At 42.1% G+C, this 12108-nt stretch overlaps 1 non-coding gene across 1 annotated transcript; it reads left to right on the top strand.

Moving 5' to 3' along the window:
- Positions 1-238: 238 nt before the first annotated feature.
- Positions 239-332, top strand: TRNAI-UAU (transfer RNA isoleucine (anticodon UAU)). The gene is made up of 2 exons: positions 239-276; positions 297-332. It is a non-coding gene; the product is annotated as a tRNA-Ile (tRNA).
- Positions 333-12108: the final 11776 nt, after the last annotated feature.

Below are 12108 nucleotides of genomic sequence, written 5' to 3'. Positions count from 1 at the left end.
GCCGCCCTCCCCCGTCCCGTACGTCGGGGCGCCCCCCTGCCGGCGGAGCACAGCGTTCTCCCCTCCCTCCCCGCTGCCGTTAGCGGCCGTTAACGGCGAGAGCGCGGCACGCGAGGTCCGAGCACGGGGCCATTACGCGCAGTTGGCCTTGGGCGCGGGCAGGCGCCGGGTCCCGTGGACAGCGTCGCGCGGCCCGGGCGGGCCCTTGATAAACGGTTCGGGAGGAGTTGGTGTCAGGGCTCCAGTGGCGCAATCGGTTAGCGCGCGGTACTTATACAGCAGTACAAAGCCGAGCAATGCCGAGGTTGTGAGTTCGAGCCTCACCTGGAGCACCCAGCTTTTTGGGGGCCGGAAAGGGCTTTTTTGGGACTCGCGTGGCCGCTGGCCGCTGCGCTCCGTGAGGAGGACTGAGACGCTTAAAAAGTTCACAGAAAAATTATGCGGTCGTGTCAGCCGCATGAGTCCGCACTTGTGCCTCCATCTGCAGCTGCAGAAATGTCGTTGGGTGTGCGCAGCAGATAGGGTATCACGTTTTTCTGAGTGCTGGAGAGATTATTTTTGTGCACATATGTGGAGCCATCTTTTGTACACAGCTTAATGTATGCTGATGGATGATGATCACACAAACACATGAAGAGAGCACTTGCATGAGATTTTTTAAAGTTTGCATGTGTATGTTTGGTTATATGGGTATGTGCTTATATATAAACATACATTTGGTATGTTCAAAGTAGCTTTTCAGTGTGGAATAATTAACATTTTCCTGGTAAGAGCTGCATGTGTGATCTTGTAGGAAGCAGAGGTTATTTTTATAGTATGTTATTTAATGTATTGTACAAGTAAATTTTGACTGGCACTGTCACTGGAACAAGGTATTTCTTCTACCTTAGGATGAATAGTATTCTTTTTATTGCTTTTCCCCCTCTGAATTTCATCGGAACTTTGCCGTTGATTTCAGTGACAATACAGTCATGCCTGAAGTGCGTCGCTCCTATCACATCTAGTATAATGAAAACTTAATTAAAATAAAAATAAAAGTCAATAATATATGAAAGCACAAATAAAATTAATCCTTTGTTTGCAGGGAGGTTTCACATTTTATTCCTTACGCACAAGTGTCATGTCTCAATGCTGAGGCATTAAGACAGTATGGAGGAATATTTGCAGGGGTATTGGAAATACTAAAAAGAAAAATGCTGTTATTGTGTAACAAAAGAAAAAATAGCAAGCCTGTTGCCTGTGATTGGAAAGGGACCGATCCCTAGTTGGAGCCCTTTCCTTTAAGAAATTGAGTAAGGAAAATGCTGCTTCCCTGCTTGCCCTGCACATGCTGGGAGCCGCACACGGGTAGGGAGCGAGTGACGTCCTGCCCCCTGTTACAGCTTGGATGTTATCCTGGGCGGTGTTGGCTCAAAAACCTAAAAGATTAGGACCAGGAGCTGCCCCTCCGCAGCCTCAGCGCTGCGGCTCGGCGCATTTCCGAGAGGACCGAGGCGGTGCGGTGGTCCCGCAGCAGCACGCTGGCCTCCCTCACCGAGGGGACGCCACTGTTCCTGCGCCGCTTGCCTATTTGGGATTTCGGCATGGTCCACTGGGGGCGACCGTGGAGTTTTTGCCAAATACGAGGTGTGCGGATCAGGCCTTGTTTATCCTGCTCCCAGCTCTCCTGTGGCAGTCGCGCCGTTTGGTGTCTCGCACGTCAGCCCCCCCGCGGGCAGGACAAGCAGCAGGGTTGCACAGCCCTGCAACCGCTTTCACAGGACCACCTTCATCCTCATTAGCCCACCTTGGCTTTTACTCTGTTTCTAAAATTATTCGTGCCCCATCTCTGAAAAAAAACCCAGAATTGCTGCGTGAGGCAACATGTGTTTCCACTCCTGTAGCAGAGGGCTGAGCTCCTGCTTGATTCCCATGGCTGCCACCTGAAACAAACATTTTCCAGGGTGGGGATTGGACACTGAAAATAACACTCAATCAGGGCAATTAATGGTGATTTACTAGGCTCATATAATGCAAGTGTTGGTTTATCTGTGTGCAATGTATCTTTTATGAAGGAGAGCAAGTGAAATGGATGCTGAAGTATGACTATACCCTGATGGGGCTGTTAAAGAAAACTGACCAGGTGTGCTACTTGGTGGCCTGACCATGGCCACCTGTGTGGAGGGGAGGTGCTGAGGGCCCTGCTCTGCCCCAGGTGCTGGAGGAGCTGTGGGGCTGGGCAAGTCCTGGGGGCCCCTGAGGAGGAAGGGTGCCATTTTGGAGCTGGGGATGGTGAGTTTGTATTTATTTATTCGGAAGGCCTGGGCCTTGGTGGGGTTTTCCTGGTTTGTGTGTGGGGTTATTGGTGTGGCCTCTGGGGAGGCTCCAGTTGTTCAGCCTGGTGCAGCAGTTGTGCTGGGGTGGGAGGTGATGGTGTGGCTGTGAGCTGCCCCTGGCTGGTGGATAGAGATGTGCTGCAAGCAGGGTACTGTGCTTGTGTTTGTAATGTGCGTTCTGAAAGGTAGGTGCCTTACAAGTTTGTGCAAGAAAGTATATACTTTTCTTTGTAATAATGCTTTTTTTTTTTGTTGTTGTTGTTGTGAGCTCTTGGTTAGTGCTTCTGATGATCAGTTTTATATCTGTGAATCTATGTATAAAGATATGTTTATGCCGTTACTGGAAAAACTCCTGAAGTTTTCATACATATATATATATATGTATGTATGTACACACATGTGAATGATGACATCTCTTCTTTTATAAAGCTGGAATGTGAACGCCTAATGTTTAAAAAAAACTTGTGGAGATGCAATGTGGTAGCAGTACTAAATATGATCTAGAAGGAGGTAATTCCTCTTCCCTTCTACTCCCTCCCTTCTCCCAGTAATAACTTGGTTATTTATCAGCACCTTGTTTTCCTTTGAACCCCCCTGCCCCAGCCCTGACACTGCCCTTCCCCCTCTAAAGTACTGCCATATGTTATCCTCCTTACAGGAGGTGACCAGGACAGGCCTGGCCTGAGCTTGAGGGTGCTGTAAGCTAGTGAGGAGGTCTTGGATAATCACAGTTGTTCCTGAAGTTGTGCTTGGGAGGCAGGATTTTTCTTTACAGAAGCCATTCTTCTATGCGGCCCTGTTTATCTAGGGGTCTACTGCTTCTAGCCTATATTGTATTCTTTATTTTTCTGTTAATTTGCCTGGTATAAATGTCATCCTTGCAGGCCTGTGGTTCCTGATGTCTTTGGAAATCTTTTCTAGGATCACTGACACCCTTTTTAAATGATGTATGTTTCTTTTCATTTAACATTGAGTAGGGACTACACTTAACTTGCAGTCTTACTGTGACTGCTCGGTTCTGAGTTTCACTGACCTTGGAAAGAAAGAGGTTTGCTTCTAGTTGTATAGATGCTTAGAGATATACAGAAGCTTTACATGCCTGAAGGTTATTGCTGGAGGGAGAATTTACAAAGAGATTTAGATATTGCACAATTTTGGAAACTAAATAGTAGCTGGGTTAGCGAGTAGGTTTTGTGTGTTTATCACTATATGATATTGCTCACACGTAGTGCTCTACTGAAGTGGGAGATGCAGGATCAAAGAGAAGGATAAACAACCAGAGTTATTACACAAACACCCCCCAGGATAGCCCTCACTGAGATTGGTTTCTAGAAGTGGCAACTTTTGTTCCTTATGTGTTAAGTACATTGTTAGTGTTTGGGAGGCTCTTAAGCCTTTGCTTAACTTAAGTTTATTTGACTGTATCAGTCTTGCACTTAGCATAGTCTTGCATTTAATAAAGACCCTTCCACAATATTAGATTCTGCATATTCTAATAAATGCCTCTAAAAGTCTATGATGAAGACTTGACTTTTTTTGCCCCAGTCTTTAATATAACAATATTAATGGCTATTAATTACTAATAACAAGTAAGAGCCTGCTTTTCATGACTTTTCCAATAGATGGCACTGTGATTACACAAAGTGAAAGGGAAAACAAGGCAAAAGCATTTCCAGACTCCCTAAAAACAGAAATCATTTGCCAAATGCTTTGGCATGTACAGCAGAGAACAGTAGGCAAAAATGCCAATGGTTGCTTAGAGAATCAAGTCAACTGGAGGTATAGATACCTTTTTTTATGTAGCATCCTGTCTAAAGGACCTTTTTGAAATTAAAATCTGTTGATTAGTTGTGTTTGGAGTGACTGAGATGGACGAGATCTATTGTGTTCCTTAGTTCGTATGAATTCAGTACTTTTGCAAAATGCCAGTGTACCAGGTCAGTCTGAAAATCTCTTGAAAAGGTTTGTGCAAGAGTAGGTAGTATTAGAAGCATTCTTGCAGTGCTGCCCAGAGCTCAGGCAGCTGCTTGCCATTGAGGGTGCCCATGCTGCAGGAAACAACAATAAAAGTCCATAGCTAACAGAGTCAGTTGATTTAACTACTTGCATTTATTTTCTGGGCATGCTAGATGTTGGACTGTGGATTAGCATTGGTTAACTATACTGCTTAGTTTTAAGCAGTAAGCAGCTTAAATTTTTAAAAGCTTAAACTTCTAAAAGTTTAAACACACTGTTTAAAGACTTATAGCCTATTTTTTTTCTTTTAAGGAAAGTCACATCAGACTTATTCCGGCAGGTATGAGGCCCAGTTAATATTGTCAAGCTTTCAGTTGCAACTTTATGTAGCTTTATCAATGAACTACGTCTTGGTAAATAGCTCCTCTGTCACTTTTGTGTAAATGCATGTGTTGCTGAAACAAGCTGAAAATGTCTTAGAAGTGGAAATATACTCACCTCATCTAGGTTTTGGAGGAATTTTGTAGTATATTGATGATGGATTTGAGGATGCCTTCCTTCAGCTGGGGGTGGGAATTATCTCTGTATTAATTCCCCAACCTCAGATCTGGTCACTTACTTCCTTGTATGCTCTGGCCTGGCCTGCCTCTCTCTCCACTGCCCTTGCTTCTCCCCCCCATGTCCCTCCTTACAGAGTGGCTTGATCTCAGTAGGAGAGGACTGCCTTGAAGCTGGTACTCCCTCTGGGAAGGCAGGGAGCCTCTATTCAAATGCTTCCCCCCCCAACTCTGCGTTTCCCGTACTCCCACTGCCTCCTGAGGGGCTCGAGCTTTGGATGAGTGCTGTGAGGCTTTTACACGATAATGCAAGATCTGCTCCAGCCACCTCGTGTTAATGCAGCTGCAAACATGTTTCTGTAGATTTCCCCCCTAGAGTCAGAGGAGGTGCTGAGTTTCCCAAAGAGGCTTGCATGGATACAGGCAGCAGTAGGGTTGTAGTTGCCTTGGGAGGCTTCAGGTCTATGAGCAAGAGCCTGCATACCCAGAAAGTGGGCAGTTTGGGGACTGGACCAACTAAGTGGCCAAATTCCTCATTGCATCCAGCCCAAACATCTCAGGAATATTTGTTCCTTCTGGAGGTTTGCAAAGTTGGTCAAGCTAGCATGCAAGTCCCATCGAAATCAATGCTGTATAGGTGCTTGCATATGTATGTAAGTCCCTAGTAACTTTGAAAATTTGGCTGCTAATACTGCACTTTTTGCAAGGCCCATAGTAACCTACATCTGTTTAAAATACTGCTGAGTGATGGTTGGATCTGATTGTCATACTTATTTTGCTATTTTGTCCACGTAGTGTAACCAAGCCAAAAAAATGCTTTATTTATTATGATAAAGTGATTGGTGCAGCTGTGTCGCTATTTCAGAACTTCTTAACATGCAGTGTCTTTGAAAATCCTGTTTTTCTGTAGTTGGAGACTTCTGTTTCCCTGAGAGTACTAAGAATGCTATGATGTACCTTTGTGCTTCAAGACTACTTTGTCAATGGAGAATTAGGGTACAAGTCGTTTTGTCTTTAGGTTTTAAGAGTCATGGCCCTTTTTACAGCATTTTTAGGTTCTTACAATACTTGGCCAGACTTTCAAAGCTGTTTAGCGCATGTCTCCATGATACAAATGTCTGTCTACTTGCTTCTAAGCAGCTGGATGTTGTAAGGATATCTAGCAAAGAGGCTTCTTACTGTGAGGTATCCTGTTTGAAGCCCTCTTGCTGGAGGGATTAGGCTGGCTGTCAGATAGACCGAAGCCTGGAAAATCAGTATGTGCAACTCCTACTTTTTCTGATGTTTATCTTGTCTGTGAAAATATTAGGCTCAGCTTTGGTACTCTATTTGCAGATTATTCATTAATCACTGCAGAAAAACATTGTCCTGTCTGAAATCTGTGTGGCTCCCTTGTGTACTATTGAGTACCCCAAAGCTCATTAGCTGGAGTTCACCGCTGCTCTGAGGCAAGCGGAAGAACTGAGCAGATGCCTTGTGCACAGGTACGTATGCAAATTGTCTTTGCTCAGTGGCATAGACGTGGACTTGAAATCCTTTTGATATTTGGATACCTCGGCATTCTTAGATGACTTTCAGATGCCATGGAGCTTTCAAGCTTTTGCTTTCAGAAGCATTTAGATACCAGAAGTTAAGGCCAAATTGTCAGGCAGTCATGACTGGGGTGACTGTTTTAGAAATGTAGTGTTAACATATAAATGGATGCAGTTTCACTGATGTTGGGGAATTTGCTTCATGTTGTATAAGAGGACAAATTTTGGCCCAAAGCAATGGGAAGCTCATGTCTGGCTGAAAGGAAACTGGGAAGTTCATGAGACTTTAAAGTATGACCCACTGCAATATTCAGTATGTGTGATTTTTGGCATGATTCAACAGTAAATACCAGTTGAAAACAGAAGCACAAATTACAGGGTAAATAATTCAGGCCAAAGAGAGGCCTCCTGCTTATGCATACATAGTAAAGGAAATGGAAGTAGAACCACAAAATACAATTGTTGGGAAGAAGAGCAGCAATTTGGAACATGTGAGTTTGCCATTTGCTGCTAAAACTGTGGAAATGGTCCTCCTGAATGACACCTGAAATCAGAAGCACACAATCACTCCTTTGTATGTATGTGTGCTGACCAGTAAATTATGTGAAGGCTGCTCTATTTGGAAAGCATCATTTTGGAGTGGACTCTATATACTCCAGCCAAGCAGTGGCACTACATAATCAGCATTATGCCTCTTTGGCAGGTGATCCAATTAATTTGGGGGACTTCTTTTAAAAGCAGTTGGTGGTTTTTTTGTTTTGTTTGTTTGTTTTAACAGTTAGCCATTGGACTGAGTGCATCATACACTGGAAAAGAGAACTTCAGTCTTTATGCTAATTTTTTTTCCTCATCTGTTGCTTTGCATTTTATTTAGTTTCTAAATGGTTAGTTTTGGTTACTGACATAAGGCAGTACTTAGCTCTATATGTATCTAGCAGGAATTACCTTTAACAATGTTCTGAAGTGTCATTTGATTTATGATAACACTCTTCCCTTCTGGCAAAAATAGACCCAAGGTAGTGCTGATAGCTGTGTTTGGCTGAAGGAAACCTGGCACTTTAGCTGAATGATCTGGATTGTGTTTGCTTTATTTTGTAATGAGGAAGACCTTCAGACACCAACAGAACTGTTGCAGAAGTAAGGTGCAGAGTAAGGCAAACAGCAGAATGAATTGTTAGTATAGTAACTTCTCCAGCGTGAGCACCTTTTAATCACTCTTGGAGCTTAGATGGCATTGACTTTAGGTGTATCAGGCTTTTCCTATGTGGTACGCAACGTATCCCTGGTGTGTGACGTCTGTAGAAGAGTAGTTGGTGAGAACAGCTAGCAGCATCAACCGGGATGTGACCGATGGTAAGCTGTTGCTTCCTTGTGCAGCATGATAGTTGGAAGACTACAGTTCTTCGATGCCTCAAACGAATGTTGGTTTGAAATACAAATCTGACTGTACTTAATTTTACATGGAATATTTCTGCTTATTGAGTTACTTGTTTTCTCTGGAAGCTAATCCATGGGATAATGGGGTGAAAATTCCTGTAGCTTACTCTATTAAATGGCTGCTGGACAATATAAGAAAGTAGGGTTTAAGGGTCAATTTGGAAAGTAACTTAGACCAGAAGTTTCCAATAACAGTTGTGGTTTGGATGCAGCTGAAATAAGAGCAACACATCTAAATTCAATTGTACTTGCATAGGCCGAGTAATTTTAGAGTAGATGTGAACAATACACACTGGAGACTAGTGAGCCATATCCTGAAAGAAAATTATAGCTGATACAGACAAACTGGGGAGAAAAACTGGTAGTGATTACAAGCTATGAAAGTGCTGGTCCTCATTGTCCCATTCAATAAATTATCCTGAAGGGATAAGGATAGCAGTTAGCTGCACTGGTAGTAGCAGCAGCAGCATTTAACCATATGGCTCAGCTTTGTGGGTTATAAACAAAATGCCGCTGTTAATGGAACTGCATCCATTTAAACCCTAAGAAGACTTTGCCCTGTGTTTTTGTGTTGGCAGTTCATTGTGCCTTCCACATCCTGTGCTTGAATCGCATGGGATTATTTGGTTTGATAGAGCAGTTGGTCCCTGGACAGCATGGAAACATCAGTGGTCCATGAGGTCCAAGTGAGTGGCCTATTTGAGTTACTGTGCATCCGTATAACCGTGATGGTGGTCTGCAAGAAACTTGAGGTGACAACAGGCTGTTGGCTTCAGACCTGTGAACCTTTGACTCGCAACAGTGGTGTGGCTGCAACTCTGAACTTGTCTTGCCCATTGTACTATGGGCAAGACAATGCTGTTTATCTCTTGCATAGTCAAATCTAGTATCTTTACTCTTGCACTGGCTTGGATTTGCAAACATGAGTTTTGCTCTGGCAAAAGAACTTCTTGCTTATTCTTTACTGAATTCTTTATGTGTATAGGTCATGAGTCACTCTGAGTAAGCGAGTCTTTGTTGTAGCTTAATATTACTATGGACTATATTTTACAAAAACTCTGTGTCTTGTTTTACTGATAAATTCTTTTCATTCTGTTTCTAAATTAAACAACTTAATGTTCACAGATTATCAAAAAGGTTCATTTGGGTGTAAAATGTCAGCTTTACTACATACTTTTTTGATAGATTATATTTAATTTTGTTTTATCCTAAAATTTGGCTTTCTTCACCCCATAAGCAAAGGAAACTAAAGATAAATGAGTTAACTCTGTAGTTATCAAAACTAGATCAAAGTGGGTTCCCCCCCTCTTGCCCCCCTGCCCCCAGTGCTGCTCCTGGGACTAAAACTGCCTTGAAGTACTCGGTGATAGTATTTCTTGGTTTGTGATTAATACCGTAATTAAACTGACAGACATCAGTGGAGCTCTTATCAGTTTATGCTTGGAATTAAATCCAGTTAAATGATTCTGGAATCTTCTGATAATTGCCTTTTATCAATGTAAGCGACGTAGCATGAATCTGTGCGAATTACTGTGGAGCTGCTCCAAATAAGATGATACATCTGAGTGGGGAGTGTGTTTTTCTTTTAATGAGTCATGGTAATGAAGAGATGAGCTGTGTAGCATTCATCATTTGATGAGCTTGTCTGTTCTGTACACAAAGAGTGGTGGTTTGCTTGTTTTTTGTTTTTAGTTTTTAGTGTTCCCCATTAGGTTGCTTATCTGTTCAAAGTGAATATCAAGTACTGTTCTAATACAATAATGTTATCATCTAGTTCTCTACTTGCTTATTCCAGTGCCAGGCATGGGAAGATCAGACTTGCAGGGTTAAGTGTCTACCTGGTAGAGTCATGCATGGCTAAACATGGTGCACTGGCTCACACTGATTTAAACTAAGGTCCACATTCACTGAACTTATGGGCATTATTTCAGTTTTATACTAGTGGAATGGGAACAGAAGTGTATGGCTTGTGCTAGTACAAAACTTGAACTACAAACCCTTCAGTCTCATGTACCTGAGAAGTGCCAGTCAAACACTGGAGAACAGTGCAAGAAGGTCAGACTGCTTCGTTGGTAACGCTTGCTCAAGACTTCTCGTAGTAGATGGGAACTCTGTACGTGCACTTAAATTCTGCTACCGCAACTAATAACGTTGTGGTACTTCCATGTTGTTTTCTTTTCTTCTTTAGTAATTTTTACTGGGTGAATATCTTTTGGCTTGGATTACATCTGAAAAATTTTCTCTCTAGACAAATTGAGTAGTGATGCTTAATTAAAGCAGGTCATAGCCATCACCAGGAAGTGAGGAAAACTCATTTTTCCATGACTAGATCTGGAGAAACAACATAAATTAATGATACGGGCTCTTAAAGTTTCTGTGCTCAAGGGTGGTACATCCAGCAAGTGGGATACCAGCCCGGGCTGCTGGAGGCATCCTCCGTGCTGTTGCCATTTCCTCTGCGCACAGCCAGAGGAAACCCACAAGTGTGGATATCCTATTCTGAAGTTATTGCTATATATGAAATACCACTTTTAGGCATGCTGCTGACAGAGGGAACCTTCCGCAAGATTTTTGGATGAGGTATGGTACACAACACAGAAATGTATGGGGTCTTAGCAAGTGCGGGTGGCCATCCCGTTAATAGGAAATAGACCTACTTTGCCTGACTGCAGTTTGCCTTGTAACTGCATGCACAAAGGCTTGATCCAAGATTATTTGTCACTTTGTCTCAAATTGATCAGTTTAAGCGGGTTTAAATAGCGTTGAATGTTCAAAAGCCCAGAACTGAATCTTTGGAAATAGCTGTTAGACCATTAAAACAACAAATCTTCAGCAGATGGCAGCATTGCACTCTGTAACTGTATTTTTCCAGTGATGGTTCTGCAATTCTTTACTCTTATGCTGGTACGAGCCTGCCAAGTAAGAAGTAATCCTAAACCACTTCTAAAATATTTTGAAATACAGGTTTTATTAGATTATGATAATTAGGTATTGTTTCAGGCTCATGGCTTTCATATGGAAAATACCACTGTGCTGCATAAGAAAATATTATACTAAAAAGCAATATGAGTATGTTTAAATCTTTAATGTTAACTCTATAAGCAATTGCTTTGAGACAGAGGAAGGCTTTGATAGAAGTACTCCTATTTGTAAAAATATTAGCAAATCTCTTAAAGATGCAAGACTTCAAACTGGAACCATGTGTGTAGAGCTGTAAGTGACTTCCTGAATATTATGTTTTTTAAACCTGCAACACTCCCCATTCCTTCTGGAAGAATTTATTAACTTTCCTCGTGCTTTTTGTACTATACCTTTTGGACAACTGGCATACTGATTGTCAGAGTCTGTATCTAGGCAGATATTCCAGTGGACATATCCCACATTATAGTAACTGTCTGACAGTGCTTAAATGCAATACTTCATTTTTGTGTGTGTGAAACCAGTTCAAAAAGAATATTATCTTATATATCTATATAAATATTTATCTTAGGTATCTATATAAAGCACATGCTTGACTATACATAAAATCTGGTCAATTTATAGCAATTGTGGTGATGTTGGAGTTCCCCCTGCACCTTCCTTGTTGTTGATCATGGGAGTCCTAGTAAGAAAGCTTAGGAAATGAAAGCTGCTGCTGCTACTAAAGGGCTGACTTCTGTGACCTCTGCAGGAAAAAAAGAAAGTCTGGTTCCAGATAGGTATCTATCCATGAAGAACTACTATATGCAGAATCCTTGCACAGTTGGCCGTAAGTTACCTTAGAGACTTCATTTTTTCAGTTTTCTCTTTGGGAGAATATAGGGCTATTTTTAGGTTTGGCACAAGGTACACTTTGAAAGTACTGTATTACAACCAGCTAGCACTGATGTGAATGACAACACAAAGTGCAGGGCAATGATAAATAAAGATTAAAAACTAGGCCAATCATTGCAGCTGTTGAGAAATGGGTTGCAAACATCTCTTGCAAATGAGGCTTCTGCAACTGTTAAGTACAAGTAAGTGTCCTGAAATCAGAGGGATTACAGTGATCTCTTTAGAAAGCTTTATGCACCTACCTTAGAGACTGGACAAAATAAATGAAACAAAGAAATTGTCCTCCTCCCCTCACCCCAGCAACTCAAATAGTAGTATAAGTAAAACCAAAGTTCAAGCTGAATCATGTAAGTTACAGTCTGGAGGAATTCTGCTCTTGGTCACACAACCAAACCACAATCAAAATTGTGAAGTTTTTCTAGTTTGGCTGTAGTATGCTCCTGGGGGTTGTTTGTTTGTTTTACAGCTATTAGGCTATTTTGCCTAGATGAGTAAATA

Source organism: Dromaius novaehollandiae, chromosome 3 (genome assembly GCF_036370855.1).
Source record: "Dromaius novaehollandiae isolate bDroNov1 chromosome 3, bDroNov1.hap1, whole genome shotgun sequence".
Lineage (NCBI taxonomy): Eukaryota > Metazoa > Chordata > Aves > Casuariiformes > Dromaiidae > Dromaius > Dromaius novaehollandiae.
This window is presented reverse-complemented; position numbering and strand designations above follow the sequence as displayed.